Below are 19764 nucleotides of genomic sequence, written 5' to 3' on the forward strand. Positions count from 1 at the left end.
ACCAAACTGGTTCACCTGAGAAAGCCCGAGAATCCATGGCCAATGAGAAAAACCCACTTAACCCAGAGTAAAAACGTCCATAAAAATCCCAGCCTTCACCTGTGCAGTGAGCCACCAGTTTCCGGGCTCCGCTGCAGTACCTTAGCTGCAGCCTTTCCTTTCTCTCTAATAAATCCTATTTTATACACTGGCTTTGGCTCATCAATCAGCTGCCTCACGAGCCAGTTCTCTGGCCTGTGAAGGCAAGGACCCTTGACACCGGCGTGTAACAGAAGAATCACAGTTTTGGATCCTGGGAAGTCCAATATATGTTAGCAGCTTTTGGCAGTGGCCTCATGCTGCATCATAACTTGGTGGAAAAGCAGGTCAAGTAGGTGTGTGCAAAAAAGACAAAGCAAGAGAGGCAGCCTTGCTTTATAACAGCCTGCTGTCACTATAACTAACCCAGCTGGGAAAGAGAGAGAACTGCTGTGAGACAGGTACTAGTCATCTCTCCTAACTCCCCTATGACCTCTTCAAGATCCCATCACCACTCAATGCCATACATTGGGAATCACAAGTTTCAGAGGGGACAGAGCCAAGCAGTGTTCCAGATGCAGGAGTCCACACGTGGGATCAAGCAGAATAAAGGAGATATGGGATGACAAGATAAAAGGACCCTGGGTACCCACAAATCTGGAGGAAGATGGTGAGAGCAAAGAATCCTAGAGAATTGGCCTCTTGAACAGATCTTTTTCAGGAGCTAAAAATAATCAGTGAAATTGTCTAAATGGAAAGTAGATACACATGAACTAATCTAAAGGCTGATACCATCCAGTCAGTATTTATGAAGAACCCACTATGTGTTAGGTTCATGTTGGAACCTAACTGGATTAAAGGCAACCTGGAATAGACAACTTGAAGGAGAAACTTGAGTGCCCAAAGAGAAAAAGCAGCCAGAATTTCATTCATCCATTTATTTCCTCATGTCTTCTGTTTATCAACAAAATGTATGGAGTACATTCACTGACTTGCCCAATTCTAGGTAGTTTCATTTATACTATTTTCTATATAAAGGGCACCTCTGGACGCTAGGTAGAATAAATATGAGCAGATCTTTTGGAACTGTGTATCAAGGTGGCCTGAACTGCATGCTTTACATGTGTGCCAAATATTGTAGTGTTGGTCCAGGATGAGTCCAAGAATAGGAACCAGCTAACAGCCAAGGTCAGAGGTCAGAAAAGCATAGAAAGACCAAAGAGCAAGGTACATGCACATAAGGCGCCAAATCTAATCCTGGCAGACACCAGGGACTGGGCCAGGCTTGCTTGGCCTGCTCATTCCCATCCTTCCACTGAGGACAGACATGAGGAAAGCATAAGGTGGCTTTTCCAGAGGAGAAATCAAAGTACATTTAGAGACAGATGATAGGTTTATAAAACATCCCCTACAAGACCCCAGGTGGGTAGCCTTCCTTCCATGAGGAAAGATCAGCCTTTTTGGAGGCAGGCCAGACATCCAAAATGGTTGGGAGTAGGAGTCTCAAGCCTGGGCTATAGAATACATAAATGGTTTTGCTTCCTCTGGAAGGCTAACAGTGGTGAATAACTTCAAACCTGTGATGACACCTTTTTCTTGACCTCACTAAGCCCTTACTTGAACGAGAAAAGTGAGGTCAGTAAAAATTTATGAACTGCTTTGCCCTAATTTCTACAAAACTTCGACTTTTCCTTCTCATTGGCTGCATGATTTATGGAACATGAACAAACAGGCATGAACCTGATACCTGGGAAGCACAAGGATGTTTTGGGGAAGTCAAATGTAATGCCACATCAATGGCTTATGGCAGTCAACTGTCCATAATGTCACAGCAGATGTCTAATTGCTTAAGAACATGAAGAGAAATTTCCATAGAAAGGATGAGTCAGCAATGAGCCTCTGGTCACAGCTGTCTCCCATTCAAACTTAAATCCCTCAGTCCTGGAGTCATTGTTGGAGATGGTGTCAGCCAAGGTATCATCCTTTGATGCTAAACACTAACTCATGGTGCCTTTAGCTAAGCCAGAAAGTTACTGCAGAGATTTTCATCTTACCATGTAAATAAGTGGATATCTGGAGAAGATAGGAAAAGTCTCCCTTTTCAAATGAGTCAGGATATTTCCTGGAACAAAATGACCAAGACCCAATTTGAGGTGACTTAAGGATCAAGATGAAACTTATGGGCTTTTTTAATGGGAAAAACTAAAGGTGGGTTTGGTGGATTTGGGCATAACTGGATCTATAGGGTCCTACAGGCATAGGTCCATAGGCCACAGACTTGTCCTTACCTCAGGCAGGCTCTGGACAGGTGGCTGCCCCTGGAAACTCCAGGCCTCCATCCACTTCAGAGCCAGCAATTCTCAGCCCAAATAGAAGCCCTCTTTCCCAGTTGCTCCAACAAAAGTTACAGAATTGAATCTGATTGGCCTGGCTTGAGTCACATGTCCATCCTAGAGCCAATTACCTTGATCAGGAGGATAGAAAATGCTGTTGGCCAAGCCTAGATTATGTGCCCACTCAGCCCTGGAGCAGAGCACATGACCAAGGTGACCCTGGTGAGGTCAGCTCCACTGATCAACTTTGACTAGGAATGAGAACAGAAAAGTTATAATGGGAAATGGATGCCAGTTACATAAGAGCAGATCAATAGCCCGTGGTCCCCTTCAAGTGTAAATGAAGTCCCTTCTGGGGTCTTCATTGGCTTATTTGTGGTCCTGGCTCACAAAATTGAAATAGACCAGGGTATCCTACCCTGGAGTCCTAGGGGAGCTTTGTGCTTCTCATTCTTACATGTAGTGTGTCTCTCTAGAAGACAGAAAATATGGGATGTAGAAGAATTTTCCTCTCCAATGGCTGCCCATAGGCACTGGAAAATCAAAGCTTTATGGGTGGTAGGAGTGGGCAGTAGAGATATTCACACCCCTAGGTCTGATTTCCAACTCTACCACCTGCTTGCCATGTGATCTTAGATTAGTTGATTTTTGAGATTCTGTTTCCTTTCAGCAAGACAAGAATACAGTGCACCTCCTACCTATATGATTGTGGTGAGGCTATGAATAATAAAAATGGAAGAAAGCCTTGATGTACTATTATTACTAATAATTATAGATACAATTTACTGAGACCCTCCCATGAATAAGGCAACGTATACATTGTTTACATTACTTGCAGTTTAGAACTAAGGAAAATTAGTCCTAGAGAGGCAGAGGAACCTAGTCGCCTTGCTAATAAGCAGTAGAGCTAGGATTTGAACCTAGATGTTTTTGCCCCAGTATGCAGCCTCCCTATCACACATTTCTACTCTTGTAAAGACCCATTTTCCAGCATTGATTAAAATCTCTGTGTCCACTGTAGCTATCACTGCTGCCTGAAACCACCAAGATCACCTTGGTCATGTGGTTTGCCTGAAGAGTTACCACCACCACCATAAGAGCCAGAGTTTCTGCCTCCAACATTTTGGTCCTTTCGTAAAACAAAATTTAAGACTAATTGTTATAATTTCCCAAAGCATTATAGCTTCTACGACCTCCATCATTCACACATCTATTGAACTTCTTCACTACCACCATGTCCCATCTTTACCATAGTACCACCAAAACCACCATAACTACTAAAAATGTTGCCAATCAGTAAAGTGGATTCCATCAAAACCAAATCCCTGCCACCACTAGAGTCCATGTCCGGCTGACTGATACTCTAGCCAACCCTCAGCTGGGCAACGCTCCCCTCACTCCACAGCTGTGGTCTTGCTGGGGCCCATTGAGCGAGCTTTTTCCTCTTGCTCCTTTGTTATTACCGAACCTAATTGGGGATAACTGGGGGAGACTGGAGATTCAGAAAAAACACAGGATAGACAGACAGAAAGTGGGATCAGATGTGTTGGGCTCTCGGGTGGAGATGCACACCCTCATTGTTGCTTTTCTCTATTGTTTTCTTCATTTTACTCTGCTTCTTTTCTCTGTATTCTTTTAAGTCCTTACTCCTTTACAGTTCTTTAAAACCTTGCTTCTGAAGTCTTTACTTAAAACCTTGCTTTAAAACTTCTTTCCTTAGACTCACATTGTCCCATGTTTTCTCTTAGCCATTCTTTAGCATAATCTCTCTTAAAGTCTTTGCCCCTACGCTTGCACTGTCCAATGTTCTCTCTTCAGCTTTCTTAAAACTTCGGTGCTCAGACTTGCAAACAACAAAACTGCATATGCATAGCCCTTAAAGTCCTGGTCCTTCAACTTGCACTTGCCCATGTTCTCTTTAGCTTTTCTTTAGCTTAGCTTTTCTAAAGTCTATGTATAAAGTTCTCAGTGCAGAGTTTCTATCAACCCCTCTTTAGCAATTCCCCTTTAGCAGTCTCCCTCCCTTCAGCAATTTTTTTCCCTTCCAAAAGCCTCCCACACCAAAAACCCAAAAAGCCCAAAAGCCTAAGACCAAAAGCCTTCCCCATCAAAAAGCCAAAAAGCAAAAGCCTCAAAGCAAAAGCCTGGCATCCTCCTTCAGTGAGTCTTTTATATCCAGTGGTAAACAGGGTGGAACAGCAGTTCTCAGGGAGAGGCAAGACATTTTAACAGGAGAAACCTGTTCCTGCTTCTCTGAATGTAAACAACTTAGAAGCAGCTGTTCTGCATTTCCCTCTTCTGTGGCTGGGTCTGTGCCTATCTTGGCCTACAGATAATCTTAGGAAAAACAGTTGAGCTGCATCTCACCTTGCTTATGTCCAGTTCTCATAGGCTGTTCATAATCAGCTCTCCACAGCCCATCTCAGTGAGGACTTTCTGTACAACAATTGCATCCACAGAGTCATTGTCACTGAAGGTGACACAGGGGTGTTCTCTAGGAAGAGGAGTGTACTTCAGGGCTGAGAATCCCTGTCCTTCCCTTGGCCTGGGGAAAGCCCTGGCTGAGGCAGATGTGAGAGCTAGAAAGGCTACAGGGCAAATTGCTGTGAGCCCAGCAAGACGCCACGTGTACAAAGTCAGGAGAGGACATCCTTTAAGGCTAGACACAACTGCGCATAGGAGAAGTGTTGAGTATCTCAGGCTGCCCATGGTAGACAGTCAGGGTGGGCTCCACAGTGTTGTCAGGGTCCTGGCCTCATTTTCTTGCCCACCACTCTACCTGTGGCTCCCATTCTAGTAATGTTATTTGGAGCAAGTTGCTTAACCTTTCGATTTCCTCACTTGAAGAATGGGAAAAGTTACAGTATTTGCTTCATGAGACACATGAGCAGAATAATTAAGACAGTAATTAAGATAAGATGTGAAGAGTGCTTTGCACCAGAGCCATTATTCTTGAATATTTGTTTTGTCCAGAGCTAGCACAGCACCCAGCTTGCAGTAGGAGCTCAAGATACACTTGCCCTATTAAAATTAATGTTATCAGTACTATTGTTGCTCTGAAATACCCACAGTTCCATCTAGAGCAGGCTCTATTTCCACAGCACCTAGGAAGATCTGGTTTCTTGGCCCATCTTTTTTTCTGGCCCAAATTGGGACTGACCTGGAGCGCAGTTGTCAAAGTGCAGCTGACAAAGGGATTCACCCAGGTCGCCCACCAAAGCCTGCAGACAACCCCAGTGCTGCCGCCTCCTCCAGACCAGACACTACTAATGGCTTTTGTTCCTCTGCCAAATTTTCCCCCAGCCTCCTCTGGGAAGAAGGAGCAGATATGACTGAATGCTCTGGAGGTCAGCACATGCCAGAGACTGGGAGCCTTGGAAGGGAATGAGGAGGCGGCCACTGGAGGCAACCTGCGCAGCCCTGAAGGTGTTTTCTTTGTACCCTGTGTGCCCCTGCAATTGCAGGCCTTCCCTCAGATTGCCTGCACTTTCTTTCCTCCAGAGGGATTGTGGTGAGAAAGCTCACAGGAGTCAAAACAAGCCTGGTGATATGAAAACCATATGCAAACTTGGCAGGAACCCCCCTTCCTGTCTAATGGGCCTCCCAGGCATCCCAAGCCCACAGACACTGGCCCTTTGTAAGGTTGGGGCCTGGCTCCCTCCCTCACTCCCACTCTACTGAGACAAAATTTAAAAAGGAAAGACAGACAAGGGGCAGCCCGTCTCTCTAGCCGCCATGTGCTTCAAAGGGCTGAGAACAGAGTGACGTCAAGTGTCAGGCACTGCAAGTGATGAGCCAGTACCAGGTGCTTGCTGCCACCAGGCTCAGTCACAGTGGCCCTCATTTCTCTTCTTTGGTCCTAATGGTCCCTCATCCCCTTTTCAAAGGTGAGGTCACTGAGGTTGATGGAGGTCGAGCAGCACAGGTGGCACAGCAGCTGGGCTTCAAATGCAGGACAACCTAACTGATACACTTGAACTTTACTGTTACAGATTACCTCCCAGATGACCTTTCGATTATTTCCAACAAATTTACCAGCACAAAAAATTTTGCTTGAGGGCTTAGCTTTCAGAAAAAGGTGTTTCATGTTTCAGAGAAAAATTTTGAGATAACTTTTCCTTTGTGACATCACCGAATTTTGGACAGCATTCTAACATGGCATTGTTATTTATCCCTGAAATGACTACATTTCAAGGCCTATTAGATGTGAAGGGAGATTCTTTTCCATCATTGTGGTGCAAAAATTAAATGTTCTTTTAGAGGAGCTTTTAAAAAAACAGAAAAGGAGAGAAAAGCTAAACCAGAAAGTGGCCGTGCTGATATAATGACTGCTCCCTGTAGGTTCCCAAAGAACAGGAAAAAAATGCAGTTGACATGAAAATACACACAGAGATTATATTCTGTCTATAATCTATGTATATATGTCTTCTTGGAATGTTTTCCAAAAGATATATTAAATATATTTGAAAATTCAAGTTGCTTTTCTTTCTTTGGTAGTGGTGGTTGCTGCTGTTCTTGGAGTTTTTAAGACAGAGTCTCACTGTGTAGCCCATGGTGACCTCAAATTCATGATCTTCCTGCCTCAGCCTCCCAAGTGCTGGGATTACAGGTATGCACCACCACATCTAGCTTCTCAATAAGCGTTTGTGTAACCCACAGGACTCTGGTGTTCTAAATTCCTCTCTCATGAACTTTGGGAGTAGAGCCCGGGACAGAGCCTGCTGCAGGACACTTTCTGGGGCTTTTTGGAGCTCACTTAAGTCTGGTCATTTTAGGAAGCATGACCCATGAGGGATTCTCCTACGTAGGAGGGAACGATGGAAGAGAGAAGAATGGGGGGGGAGCAGGGTAGCAAAGCAGTCCAAATAAAGGGACAAAGCATCTTCACAGCCCACTGGCAGGAGCCAGGTGAATCCACATCCACAGGCAAAGTGGCTGAGAATGAGCTGGGTCTATGGGGGTTGGTAAGGGACCATCGTTTCATTAGAACTTTTGGGTTTTATTGGCAGCAAATCTTTTCAGTGCAAACCAGCGTATAATATCTATAGTAATCTTCCCTTATATGTGGGGAATATGTTTCAACACACCCAATGGATGCCTGAAACCACGGAGAGTACCAAAATCCTACATTTACTCTTTTTTTTTATATATGCATATTTATGAGGAGATTTAAGGTATAAACTAAGCACAGTAAGCTATTAACAACAATAGCAAGTAGAGCATTATAACAATATATTATACTAAAGTTTTTTTAAAAACTTATGAATTGTTTATTTCTGAAATTTGTATTTAATATTTTTGGGTGGCAGTTAACCATGGGAACCAAAACTGGAAATCAAAGCATCAGACAAAGGGGACTGCTGTACCACATGCGTGCCCTGCTTTTACAGAATACTCTGGTTTTTAAATGCAGAGGAAGTTGCCATGGTTTAACCATTCTCCACCATGAACATGACACCATCATGGGGCCCTGATCGCTGGTCCAGTTCCCAAAGATGCTATGTGAGTGGACTGGGTACCACTTGGAGAGAGGTGGGGTAGTGAGGTCCATTTCATCACCTTCCACGTTCCCCAGGCCCCTGACCAAGAAGCTGGGGCTTTCATTCTCTGGCAGCCTTCAATCTCCGTTGTTCTAGTTCTAGTTTAAAATAGATAAGTTAAATCTCACTTTATGACTCCACGAGGTGATTTTGCAATGCTTAGTAGACATAGCCTACCAAGAAGGAGAAACCAAACAATCGTCTCTCCTGGTCTCCAGTGGATAGATGGAAATCGAAATTTCTCTCTCACCATTTTCCTCACCAAATTAAACAAGCACATTGTGTTCTCTAAATGGGTTTAAGCTACAGAGAGAATGGCTTTTTCTCTAAAGTCACAGTAACCCTGAGTCAAGTCCGGCTCTCAGGCCATCTGGCCACAAACCCCACAGTACTCTATTTATATCCCAAGCAGTACTGATTGCCTTGTTAACAGAGCTCCCCTCAAGAGAATGAAATTTAAGCAGAGGAATATCAAAGCATGATTTTAAGAGAATTGAGTTGATCCAGGAACTGATAGTATTTCCAGCAACCAAGTCTCAGAAGGTTTTCTGAGCAAATAAAAAACACTTTAATGACATTGTCGGGAGGATACGACTTGTCAAGGCAGATTTGCAAACAGGAAAAGGGGCAGAGACTGTTCTTGTCTAGACATCTGATTAGTGGGAAATTGTAGGATTATGAAGAGTGTGGAGTTTTCTGGCTGCCATTTCTGAGGTGGTCAGGTTTTCTCTGCAGAGGGCTAGATGAGAGAAACATTTGTATCCAGGTGAAAATGCTGACTAGCCCTTATCTTCTCATGGGCTCTGGCAGGGATTCCAGACCGAGGGCACATACACTGAAATGCCGTGCTGCTGCTTGGCATGGTGAGCTGGGAGGGTCTGGGGCTCAGAGATGGAAAGAATCACTGGGGAAGGTGAAGCTCTAGGAGTGTCATCCCTTTCTGCCCTCCCATCTTGGTCTCAGTTTGTGTTCTGATCATGCTGTCAATCCTCTGGACTTGACCATCTGCTCTGCCAATATAACAGTCCACTCTCTGTCCCCTCAGCCACACAGGACACTATGGAAATCACAGCTCCTCCGAGGGGAGAGCTAGGGATTATGAGGCGCGCACGCAGATAATTCTCGCTAGAGTGGCCATGAAGCCAGGTGAACTTGTAGGAAGGTAGGATGATTCATGGGCTCAAGGTAGTGGGTGGGACTCTGGAGGCAACAGGTGAGTTCTAAAAGGAATTGGGTTCCGAATCACGAAACTTCTGGGATAGTTTCTTCATCTCAAAAGTGAAGAAACTCTTGTAGCTCTCCCTATCCCTGTCCCTGCCCCACCTCAGTTACTTCTCTTAAGGACCATGGACCACTACTGCCTGAAGTACAGCCCTGGGTTGTGTACTTCCCATGACCTAAGCCAGGGACCTTCAGTGAGGAAGTCACAGACCAGTCCATGACAGATGCAGGCACTATAGAAAGGCAGCAACTGGAGTTTAAAAATATACAGGGTAATTACATCAGTGTGAGTCCAACTAGGAAACAGCACTGCATTTAAAGCAGAGAAATGTGTTCCAGGGAATGTGTTCCAGGGATGAAAGAGCTAAGAAGCCAGCAGGATGGTGACACAACCTGAAACAGGACAACAGAAGCAGCCACTACCTGAAGGCTGCACAGACAAAGGAGGAAATGGTGTAATTAGGGCTAAGGCAGAAACTGGAGGAAGCAGACCTGCCTGGTGGGAACCATGGGGGAGACAAGAAGAAGATATTAGCCAATCAGGAAGAGGCGGAAACAGAATGGCTTTCTCCCTTTGCCCCACCCTCCAGTGGCCTGTCAGTGCTTCTCATTGGCTGAACCAAGACTGGCCTGGGAGCCTGGGAACCTGGGAAACAGTGCTAGGGGTGGACACCTGCCTGGTGAAGGGCAAGTTAGGGCAAGTAGATCAGAGTAAACAGGTCAGACGTATAAAACACTCTCCTAGCTCCCTGTGTTTCTCCCTTTGCCAGCAAGAGGAATGAAAGCACAGAATGAGTGTTTGTGTAATTATTAATGTCTTCTTCACCTTCCCCAACGATCCCCTTAACCCTGCAAAGTGAAGGTTCCATGTGGTCAGGGATGGAGTCTGCTGAAGTCATTAACTGTATCCCCAGCACCTAGCACAGTAAGTGATCTTAGTAGGTTCTTTAGAAATGTTTGTGGAAAACGATTGAGTGGATGAATCAGTGTGCACTGCTCATCTGTGAGCAAATGATTTTAGGATTTTTAGATCTAGGGGAAAAGGATCAGGAGGTCATTCCAGCCCCTTGTGGGGTGCTTCTAAGAGCTCAACTTCATACAGCTTCAGCAGGATTCTAGAGTTTAATTTTTATTCTACTATTATGACAGGCTTCTGCCATTTGATAAAGACAAAATTATTTTTTAAACTACAAAATGATATATTAATGCCAAAGATTATAGTAACAATTACTGAACTTTACATGGGTGAGCACATCTACATCCACTCAGAGTGGCAGGGAAGAATTTTAGGGTTTCTTCTTTTAAGACTTGTTAACATTTGACATAGATAGAATTTCAGGTGACAATTTAAGCTACGTAGTCACAGGAAGAAATAATGAAGGGGAAGATGAAAAATCATATGGAGACAAAGAGTCTCACATAGACAAGGAAAGATGACATGGAGTAGTTCATACATCCTCAGGAAAAAAGGAAGCAAAGCAGACAGGTGGGGGGAGGCAGGGAGAACTATAACCACAGTTGCAGAGGGTTCATAGAGCTGGGTGATTAGAAGTCAGTGAGAAGTGAGTGAAGCAAATGCCAGTTAGGCAAAAGCATGATTAGAATTTGGGTTAATTTTGTAAGAGCAGAAGACAACCGACAAGTTGATAGCTATAACAAAGAACCACCACCACAACTTACATCTTTTTATTGCTTATGAAATTCCAAGTGTCCAGATAGGCATTAATTTTCTGGACAACTTTGGGAAGCAGATACTACTATTTTCCAATTTTACTTGAGGAAGGCTAGTGGATATTTGGTGTGTGTGTGAGTGTACATGTGTTTGGTATTATTTCCTTTTGACTTTGCAGTATCTTTTCCCTCTTCCTACCCATGCTCTGATTTCCTTTCAAGGAAGTGGTATCTGGGTTCTAGGATGAACCTCCTCTCTGGTATTGACACATGTTATAGTCCCATCCACATCAAATAGGACTGACCTACATAAGCAAAAAGAAACTGTAGAAACAGGGGCATGTGTCATAAAAGACAAGGCAGTACCCACTTCTTTCTTTTTTGGCTCACTTACCCTGGGGAGCCAGCTACCCTGGCGTGAGGTTCTCAAGAAGTCCCACAGAGAGGTCCAACAGCCAGTACCAGCTTGCCAGCCATGTGAGTGGCATGTCTTTGAAGCAAACTCTTCTTGAAGTAGGGGGTGATTGGAGTCCAGTGAGGAGCCCCAGTCAAGCCTTCAAGCCATGCCTGCCTACTTTGTAAACTCATGGAAGGCCCAGCAAGCCACTCCTGAATTCCTGGCCCACAGAAGCCACCAGATAGTAAGTGCTACCTTAAGCAACTAAGCTTTGGGGTGATTGGTTCTGCAGCAAGATAAATATAAGGAGTTACTTTTCTTCATTCAGGATAAGGGGAAAACACATGACTGAGATGTACTAGTCAACACTTGCTGGTTGGAATCAGAATGAAAATGCCAGGGGATTATCCAGTGATGAAACCCTTCCTGCTAAAGATTGTCCCTACTGCTCAGTTCCCAGCTCCAGTGTGCCTTGGTCCCTGCCTATTTTGCAGCCTGGTGCTCCTGCCTTCCCATCAATTCTGCGAGTATCCAGTGTCCTTCGATCAGGTTCCTTTTGCTCCAGTTAAGCACAGACTCTGGAGCGAGAAGACTGGTCTTAGGTTCCCCACCCCCACCCCCACCCCCCCCCCGCCCCAACTCGTCCTGTGATCTTGGAGAAGTTGCTTAAGACCTCTGTCTCTCTTTCCTCCTCTGTAGAAGTGTGTGGGACCTATTAGTACCTATCTGATGGGGTGTCCAGGGGGTTAAAAAAATTCATGTCTACCAAGCATTCAAAAACTGAGTTTCTGGCACATACAAAGCAGTATTAAGAGTTGGCTAATATTGAAGTGCCCTCTCTTGGGACGCCCCCCCCACCAAATCTAAGTGCTCTATTCTTCCTCTTTACCTTCTCAATAAACTTTCCTGCTTCTCTCTCTCTCTCTCTCTATCTCTCTCTCTCTCTCTCTCTCTCTCTCACACACACACACACACACACACACACACACACACACACGCACAGTTGGCTATTATTGAAGCCAAAGAACGTTTACTGACCAAAAACCACGTCTGGACAGGAGACTTGCTTACTGACTCCTCAGTAGTATAGAACATCCCACCACATCTGGGCTCCGTCTGGATTGTCTGATAGCGCGTCTCCATACCCTAATCGCCTTGCTAGAGCCCAGCCTTAAGACATACCCTTGACATTGTGCCAAAAGTAACCTTTAGTACAAATCAGGCAATGGCCTTTAGCTTGCCTGGCAGGGTTACAACCCAGAGATAAAGAGTATTTCCCCTTATCTGTAGCCATTCCCATCTCTATCACACATTCTGATCTCTGCTCCAACAAGGAAGAACAGCCTCACCTGGTGCCTTCTACATCTTACCTTTCCTCATCTACCTCATTTTCCACTCCCACCTGGATGCAGATGGGTACATTCCTCTTGCTTACCTTATCATTTCACTGAGATGAGTGGGCAGACTGTGGGAGCAAATTTCCAAGAGGAGCTGACAGGTACCTCTGGGCAAACAAGCAAGTGATACGGGTTCCTGGGACATCACCAGGTACAGGGAAGAACAGGCCACTGGGATCAGAAGCCACCTCAACAAGGTGGAGGAAATGGGTGAGAGAGTGGGCAGTTTGTGAGCAACAGAGTTAGGAGTCCAGGACCCCAACCTGATCAACAGGATCAGAATCTGTGTAAATCCCAGGAATCAGGTGTATGAAGACTCATTTGTTCATTCTTGAAACACTATTTACAGAGCACCTACTATGTATCGGGTACTGTTCTAGGTACTGGAGGTGCAGCAGTGAACTTAACTGAAATTTTAGGGGGAGAGTTGGACAAAGTCAAATACGATACAGTATATTAGATAAGCACTAAGAAAAGAAAAATAACAGAAAAGTCTTAGCTTGGATATCCTAGAAGCAGAACCTGAGACAGGGATTTTTGTTTTGTTTTGGCTTGGTTTGGTTTTTCGTTTTCGTTTGTTTTGTTGCATATCTGAGGGAGAGCTCTCACATGAAAAGGAGTAAAGGAAACAAGAAATAGGGAAAAGGCAAGGGAGATGTGGTCTGATCCACGGGAGATGGGAATAGTCACATGATGCTATGAAATTTTCCCCACCTTGAGGCAAGGAAGCAGATTTTGGTGTGCCTGTAGCATCAGTCATTGGCTGTGGGCTGCCCTGGGGTGGGTAAAGAAGGGAGTATGGCCTCCCAACCAAGGCAGTGCCAGTTCTCCAGAGAAGCAGGACACCTGGGAGCCATTGGCAGTGGGCAATCAGAACAGATTGGGTAGGTGGACTGGCCGGGAAAGAATCTAGAAGGGGCACAACCATGTCAACCTCAGGAGGAAAGGGGTAGGAAGAGCTGGTGGAAGGCCAAATTATACATAGACTGGTCAGGGAGACTGCACTGAGATGGTGGCTTTTAAAACATAATCTAAAAATGCAAGAGCTTCTCGTGTAGCCAAGGGGCGGGGGGTAGGTGGGTGGGAGGAGAGGGAGTTCCAGGGAGTGGAAATTGCTGGTGCAAAAGTCAGCCAAGGAGATTGGAGTGGAGCACCAGCATAGCACAGAGTAGACAAAGTGGACTATGGCTTTCCCTCTGAGAGTTAAAAAGCCACTAGAAAGTTCTGAGTAGAGGATTGACTTGATTTCACTTTTACCAAGCAGGTTCATTCTGGCTGCCATGTTGCAAGTAGACCAATGAGGCCAAGAGTGAATGGGGGACTCAGTTAGGAGACTGTTGCAGTGACCCAAGGGTGAAAAGATAGAGACTCAGGGCAGGGCAGTGGCAACACAGGTAGTGAAGATGGTCAAATCTAGAAATATTATAAAAGTTGAGTCCACAGGATTTCCTACTATAAGAGAAAGAAGTCATGGTTGGTTCCAAGGTTTAAGACCTCAGATAGAGATGGTTTCCATGAACTGAGATAGGGAAGCCAGGGATGGGGCATTTTGGTTAGAAGTTCCATTTTGAACATCTGAAGTATGAGGTGCCCACTGGATATCCAAGTGGAAATACCAAGGAGGCATTTGAATATGCAGGGGAGTGATAAGTAAAAAGATGTCACTTAAAGATATGAGATCATACAGGGAATGAGTAGAGGTTTAAGAAGAAAAGGAAAAGGGTTTCAATGATGCCTGTCTCAGGAAGAACAGCCCAGGGCTGGCGGAGTGGCTCAAGCAGTAAGAATGCTTACCTAGGAAGAACAGCCGGGCCTGGGCCACCCCACCAGCCATGGGGGTCCCTTCCCAAGGTCCAGGCCAGATCCTCTTTCATGTCCTCGGGGCACTCACCCATTGGGCATCACAGATGATACCGTAATCCTCAAAGCCCCCAGCCTTGAGACAGCAGATTATGATTTCAATCACAAACACAGAGACATTCAGACTTAAACAATACTTGTATCAAGACCCACCATTTTCAAGGAAGATAAAGCAGAGAGCTGATAGTTGACAATAGTTTTATAAATGAATCCCCAGACCTGCCATCCATCAACCTTAACACATACCCCTCTCCTGTATTTCAAACAGAATCCTGTTTGCAAAAATAAGGACCATCTATTTTTTATCAGTGCACCTGTTGTTTAAAGGGTCACCTGGCACCAGGTTTAAATACTTAGAGGTCATCTACTCATATCACCCACTGGGAATGTCATTTGCAGAATTGCCCATCAGTCCTCCCTGCCTGGGAAGAAGACAAATCAGAGCAGGAAGAAGGAAGGGAGGTTGTCTCTGCTTCTGGGACCCTGAACTCCAGCCCTACGTGAGACTCCAGCCTGTCACCAAAGCTTCTCTTCTCTGGTACATGTGAAAGTGACATGCCATTTCAGGAAGACACCAAACAAAAGAAGTACCTTTTCAAAGGGGGCTCTGACTTGAACACCTTTTCTAAAGCTTTTGGGATATAGTAGAGAAAACACCAGACAGAGGGGCTTGCCCCATAGGTGCTGCCATGAACCTGCCATGACTTCTGGGAGTGTGTTTAACCTACTTATATTTCAGTCTCAGTCAAAGAATAAGTTATTATATTTTGTAGTATGTAATCATAGCTTTTAGGAGTGCCTGTTATTATTATGAATTATTAGTTTTGCGTGGATTCTGTGCCACCTGGCTTTGTGACCTGAGGAAAGTCAGTACACCCTCAAAGTTGGTGGCTGTCACCCTCTGAGGTGCTGTCATTCCCACTGCAGTTGGTGACTAGCACTCCTTTCTCACCTCTGAGTTGAGGCACAAGATTCCAGGAGCACTCTCAGGAGACTATAATCACTGACGATGACCAGCCAAGGTCACACATGGGAAATAGGATGGTGCTGTCAGAAGCAGAATGAGGCAGTGAGAAAGGCTGGCCTTTGCACATCTTGCTGTCTGTGTCCTTCTTCCCAGGAAGAACTATGTCCCTACCCTCATCCCTCCACACTCCCTTGCACCTTGAATCCCTGAAAGAACAGTAGGAAGTGCTCAGAACATCCTAGGCTTGTCGTGTCATGTTTATAATTTCAAGAAAATGATCACATTTTATTAACTTATTCCAGGAAACAGATTCATGACAAACTCCTTTAAGAAGGATTCTGTACTTACAGTGTCTATGGAGTCTTGCTTATGTCTGAATTCTCATCCTCATCAGGTTTGGGGTGGGGCATGGGTACATCTTGCCAAGCGGGGAGGGAGGAGATCTTGGGCATCCAGTAGGAGACACTGGATAGCAGTGAGGCTGTACCAGCACAGCCTGAGAGAGGCAAGGGAAGGGGGCAGAGGCAGGGCAGAACCAACAGAAGCCTGGAGTCACCATGGCAAGCTAACCATTTGACCTCTGACTCAGTTAGGAATTATATTTAGTTATGATTATATGAGACTTAGCTCTGGTGCCTTCAGTAAGATTTCTCTCTCTCTCTCTCTCTCACACACACACACACACACACACACACACACACACACACACACATACACACACACACACATCTAGAGGGTTGTATAGTATCTCTATAAGTTCATTAGGGTCGCAGGCTTCCTTTAACAATCTAATTTACTACTTTAGTTCATTGCTTTCATCCTTCCCAGTTGCCTCATGATCCAACATGGCTATGAGGAGCTCCAGCCATTACATTCACGTTCCAGAGAACAGGAAGGAGGAGCCAAGGAATGAAAAACGAAGCTCATACCCTCTACCCTTCATATAGCCCACTAAGAACCCCTCATTTCCATGGCAAGAGCTCACATGACCACACTTAGCTGCAGAGGAGGCTGTGTGGCATATGAAGACACTGAGAATGATTTGATAGAAGGGGAGGGGACTATTAGGAGCAGTACAGCCACCATGTAACTGCACTGAACAATTCTGCTCTGGCCCCAAATTTGCACACCACCTAGCAAAAGAGAATCACTTCATAAAGCACTGTGTTTTCTCAAATGCTGTCCTGAGGATCCCAAAGCTCTTTCCCAACCACATGTATCAAAGTCCCTTAGAGGGGACTCTGGCAGAGAGTTAGTTTCTTGTGGAGACATTTCCAAAGGTGGTTTAGCTTCACTGTAACATCCAAACTCTCTTAAAAGACAGGTGGTCTGGGAAGTTAGCTGGCTCATCTCTCAAGTCTGGCTCTGACTAGAAGACCTAGTTCTAGTCCTGGCCATGACTATCTGGATTCTTTATTCATTCAACAAATATTTCTTAAACATCTTACCCACCCAAGACATTATGATAATATTATGATCACAAGACCTTGCACCATCGATGTCTAGTGGAGATTACAGAAAATTCATGTTCATGGTGGCAGCGTTTTGAAGGTCAAGTGGAGACTGTGAATTCAGCTTGTGAATCATAAAGAAATCACAAGCTCAGAGGTGGGAAGATAGTTCTGACCACGATACAGAGAACGCACTGGCAAGAGTGGGTGTGGAGGCAAGGAGGCCAGGGAGGAGGCTGTTGTTTCCCCTAGGAGAGCAGAGGAGAGGCAGGGGCAGTTTGGGTGGAGAGAGGAGTTGCGTATGAAGGCTGTTCTGCAGGTGGCATCAAGAGAACTTGGTGACTGGTCGAGGAAGAGGATCTGTTTGTCATGGCAGGAGAGAGTCGAACATGATGGCTGGCTTCCAGCTTTGAGGCTGCATGATGGCATGTCATGGAGTGAGTAACACAGAAAGGACAGTGGCTAAAGCCAGCCTCTCCATCTACCCCGTGTCCTTGTGGCCCTCTGTGCATGCTGCCCTCTGAGTCTTGATAGGGAGAGATGCTCAGCATCCTGGGAGAAGCTCCAGCAGCCTAGACAAGAATTCTGGGGTCTCAGGACACAAAGGTGTGTGGGGGAGTCTGGCATGGGCTCTGGGTGGTCACGGCCCTGTGGGAAGAGGCTGAGCAGGAGAGACAATAGGGAGGCCCCCAAATGTCCCAGGAAGCCTGGTCTAAGAACAGTGCTGCAGGTGGGAGTAGGGTTGGGGGAGGTGCCTGGTGTGGTGCCTGTCAGGCTGGCTTTGCAGAGCCTGGGGAGATGGCCAGGAGGCAGGCAGAGGTGCCATTCTGGGGCTCAGGAGACACACTGGGGGATCACAGGTATTTCTTCTCTCATTCGTTACCCTCAACATCACAGGTGTAAACCAGGATGATGCTGTACTGTGATGTGGTCCCCAGCTCCTTCCAGCTCCCACTCTCTGCAGCATAAACTGCCCCCATCTCACCACCTGGGCCCGAGCTCGTGGGCCATGTGGCCGTAAAGCATGCGGAAGTCTGTCCAAGGGGCACAGCCCAGCCTGACTCACCAAAGTCTTATAATCAGTTTAGTTACACGACAAAATTCAGATCAGAGCAAGGATTAGCAGAGGTAGTTTGTGAATGGTGCTTTGAACTTCCTGATGAGAGCACTCCCCCATGACACAAAGAAAGCCAGAGGAATTAGATGTGACATAAACACATTGCCACCCTTGGCCTCCCTGCTGAGACTCAGCAGCCGGCTGGGTGATCACCTGGCATCCCAAATTGCCTTCCTATGACATTCCACTCAGTCTCCCAGGGGGGAAGAGGCTCTCTGCTGCTCCTGGAATGGCAAGCATTCGGGAGGCTGGCCTGGCTCTGCCTTCCCCAGGATTCCCACATTCACAGGGGGACAGCAGCCGGAGGCAGGATGCCGGCTTCCCTCCACTCTCCCATCTCACTAGGGCACAGCCAGAGCAGAGCAAAAGGCGGCAGAGCCAGGACGGACACAGAGCGGCCCCTGCACCTCCTGGCCTGCGGACCGGGTTATTGTTCCCAGATGGGGACTGTCAAACCCTGTCAGCCTCAGATACACAGTGAGAGCACTACATCCGCATTCCTAGGATGTGTAGCGGCCCTGGCTTCACCTTCCTCAGCCCTCAGTTCAATAACATGTCAAGTCCCTTCAGTCTCACCCAGAGCTCAAACCCTCACACCCACTTACCGCCTCTGCACACATGCCTTGCGCCTGTCCAAATATTTAAGCTGGGCCTAGCGTAGGCACTGATTACACTACTTGTCCAAGCCAACTGGGTCTCACCTGCTCGTGCCAGTTCCATTATGAGCTTTGGGAACCAAGAGCCCTTGACTGTGCACCTTGGGCCTTGGGACTAGTTATTCTGAGTGCAGTCCCAGGATCTGGCAGTTTAGGAGAGCTGGGGGAAGGGACAAGGCAATTTCAGGATCTGCTCTTTAGTATGGTCCAGCTGCTGGCACCACAAAAGAACTTGCTAGGGACTCCTGGAGGAGTCCTAGTGTTCCCATTCTCTACTCAGCATACCTGGGTCTTGTATGATGGAAGCATCTGACACAACATCCCGTTCCCATGCTGGTCTTGGCTTTGCCCCTCAGAATTACCAGGGGACTCCCAGTTGAGCAAACCATTCCCACCATTCCTTTTGATGAATCTGAAAAATGTAGGCTCTTATTCAAATAGCATTGACTCTGCAGAACATGAGGGTAACTGTGGGGACAGAGGAGGGGACCTGGGGCTCAGGATCATAAGGCACTGGTGAAATAGTTGGCTCTATAATTCCAGCACTTTGACTTTCCAACTGTTATGGATTGCATTGTGTTCCCCCAAAAGATATGCTGAACCTGTAACCCTGATATTTGTGACTATGTAAATCAGGTATTTGCAGATGTAAAACTGAGACAAGGCTATTAGGATGGGCCCAAATCCAGGATGACTAGTGTCCTTATAATAAGAAAGAAATGTGGAAGCAGACCCAGAAAGAAGAAGCCATGTGGAGACAGAAGCAGAGATGAGTTATGTAGCCTCAAACAAAGAACACCGAGAATAAACCACCATCAACTGGAAGAGGCAGGAAAGGACCCTTCCCTAGTCTTTGGAGGGAGGGAACATGGCCCTGCTGAGGCTTTGATTTCAGACTTCTAACCTCCAGAACTGTGAGAGAAGAAATTTCTGTTGCTTTGCGCCAGCAGTTGTGGTATCTGGTTATGGCAATCCAAGGAAACTAATACTCATCCAATAGTACTTGGCTCAAGGATGCTGAAATTGCAGATGAGACTGCAGCTCCTTAGAAGTGATGGCAGATGGCTCCTTGTGGGCTGGGATTCAAGGGTACCACTAGGTCACGTTCAATGTGCGAGTGGTCTTTGAGAACCTGA

General features: G+C 46.1%; 1 long non-coding RNA gene across 1 annotated transcript; it reads left to right on the plus strand.

The window, feature by feature from the left end:
- Positions 1 to 9877: 9877 nt before the first annotated feature.
- Positions 9878 to 15231, plus strand: LOC141410769 (uncharacterized). Its single transcript, XR_012435553.1, has 3 exons — positions 9878 to 10037; positions 11298 to 11424; positions 14837 to 15231. It is a non-coding gene; the product is annotated as an uncharacterized lncRNA (long non-coding RNA).
- Positions 15232 to 19764: the final 4533 nt, after the last annotated feature.

The sequence above is a fragment of the Castor canadensis genome, chromosome 9 (assembly GCF_047511655.1).
Source record: "Castor canadensis chromosome 9, mCasCan1.hap1v2, whole genome shotgun sequence".
NCBI lineage: Eukaryota > Metazoa > Chordata > Mammalia > Rodentia > Castoridae > Castor > Castor canadensis.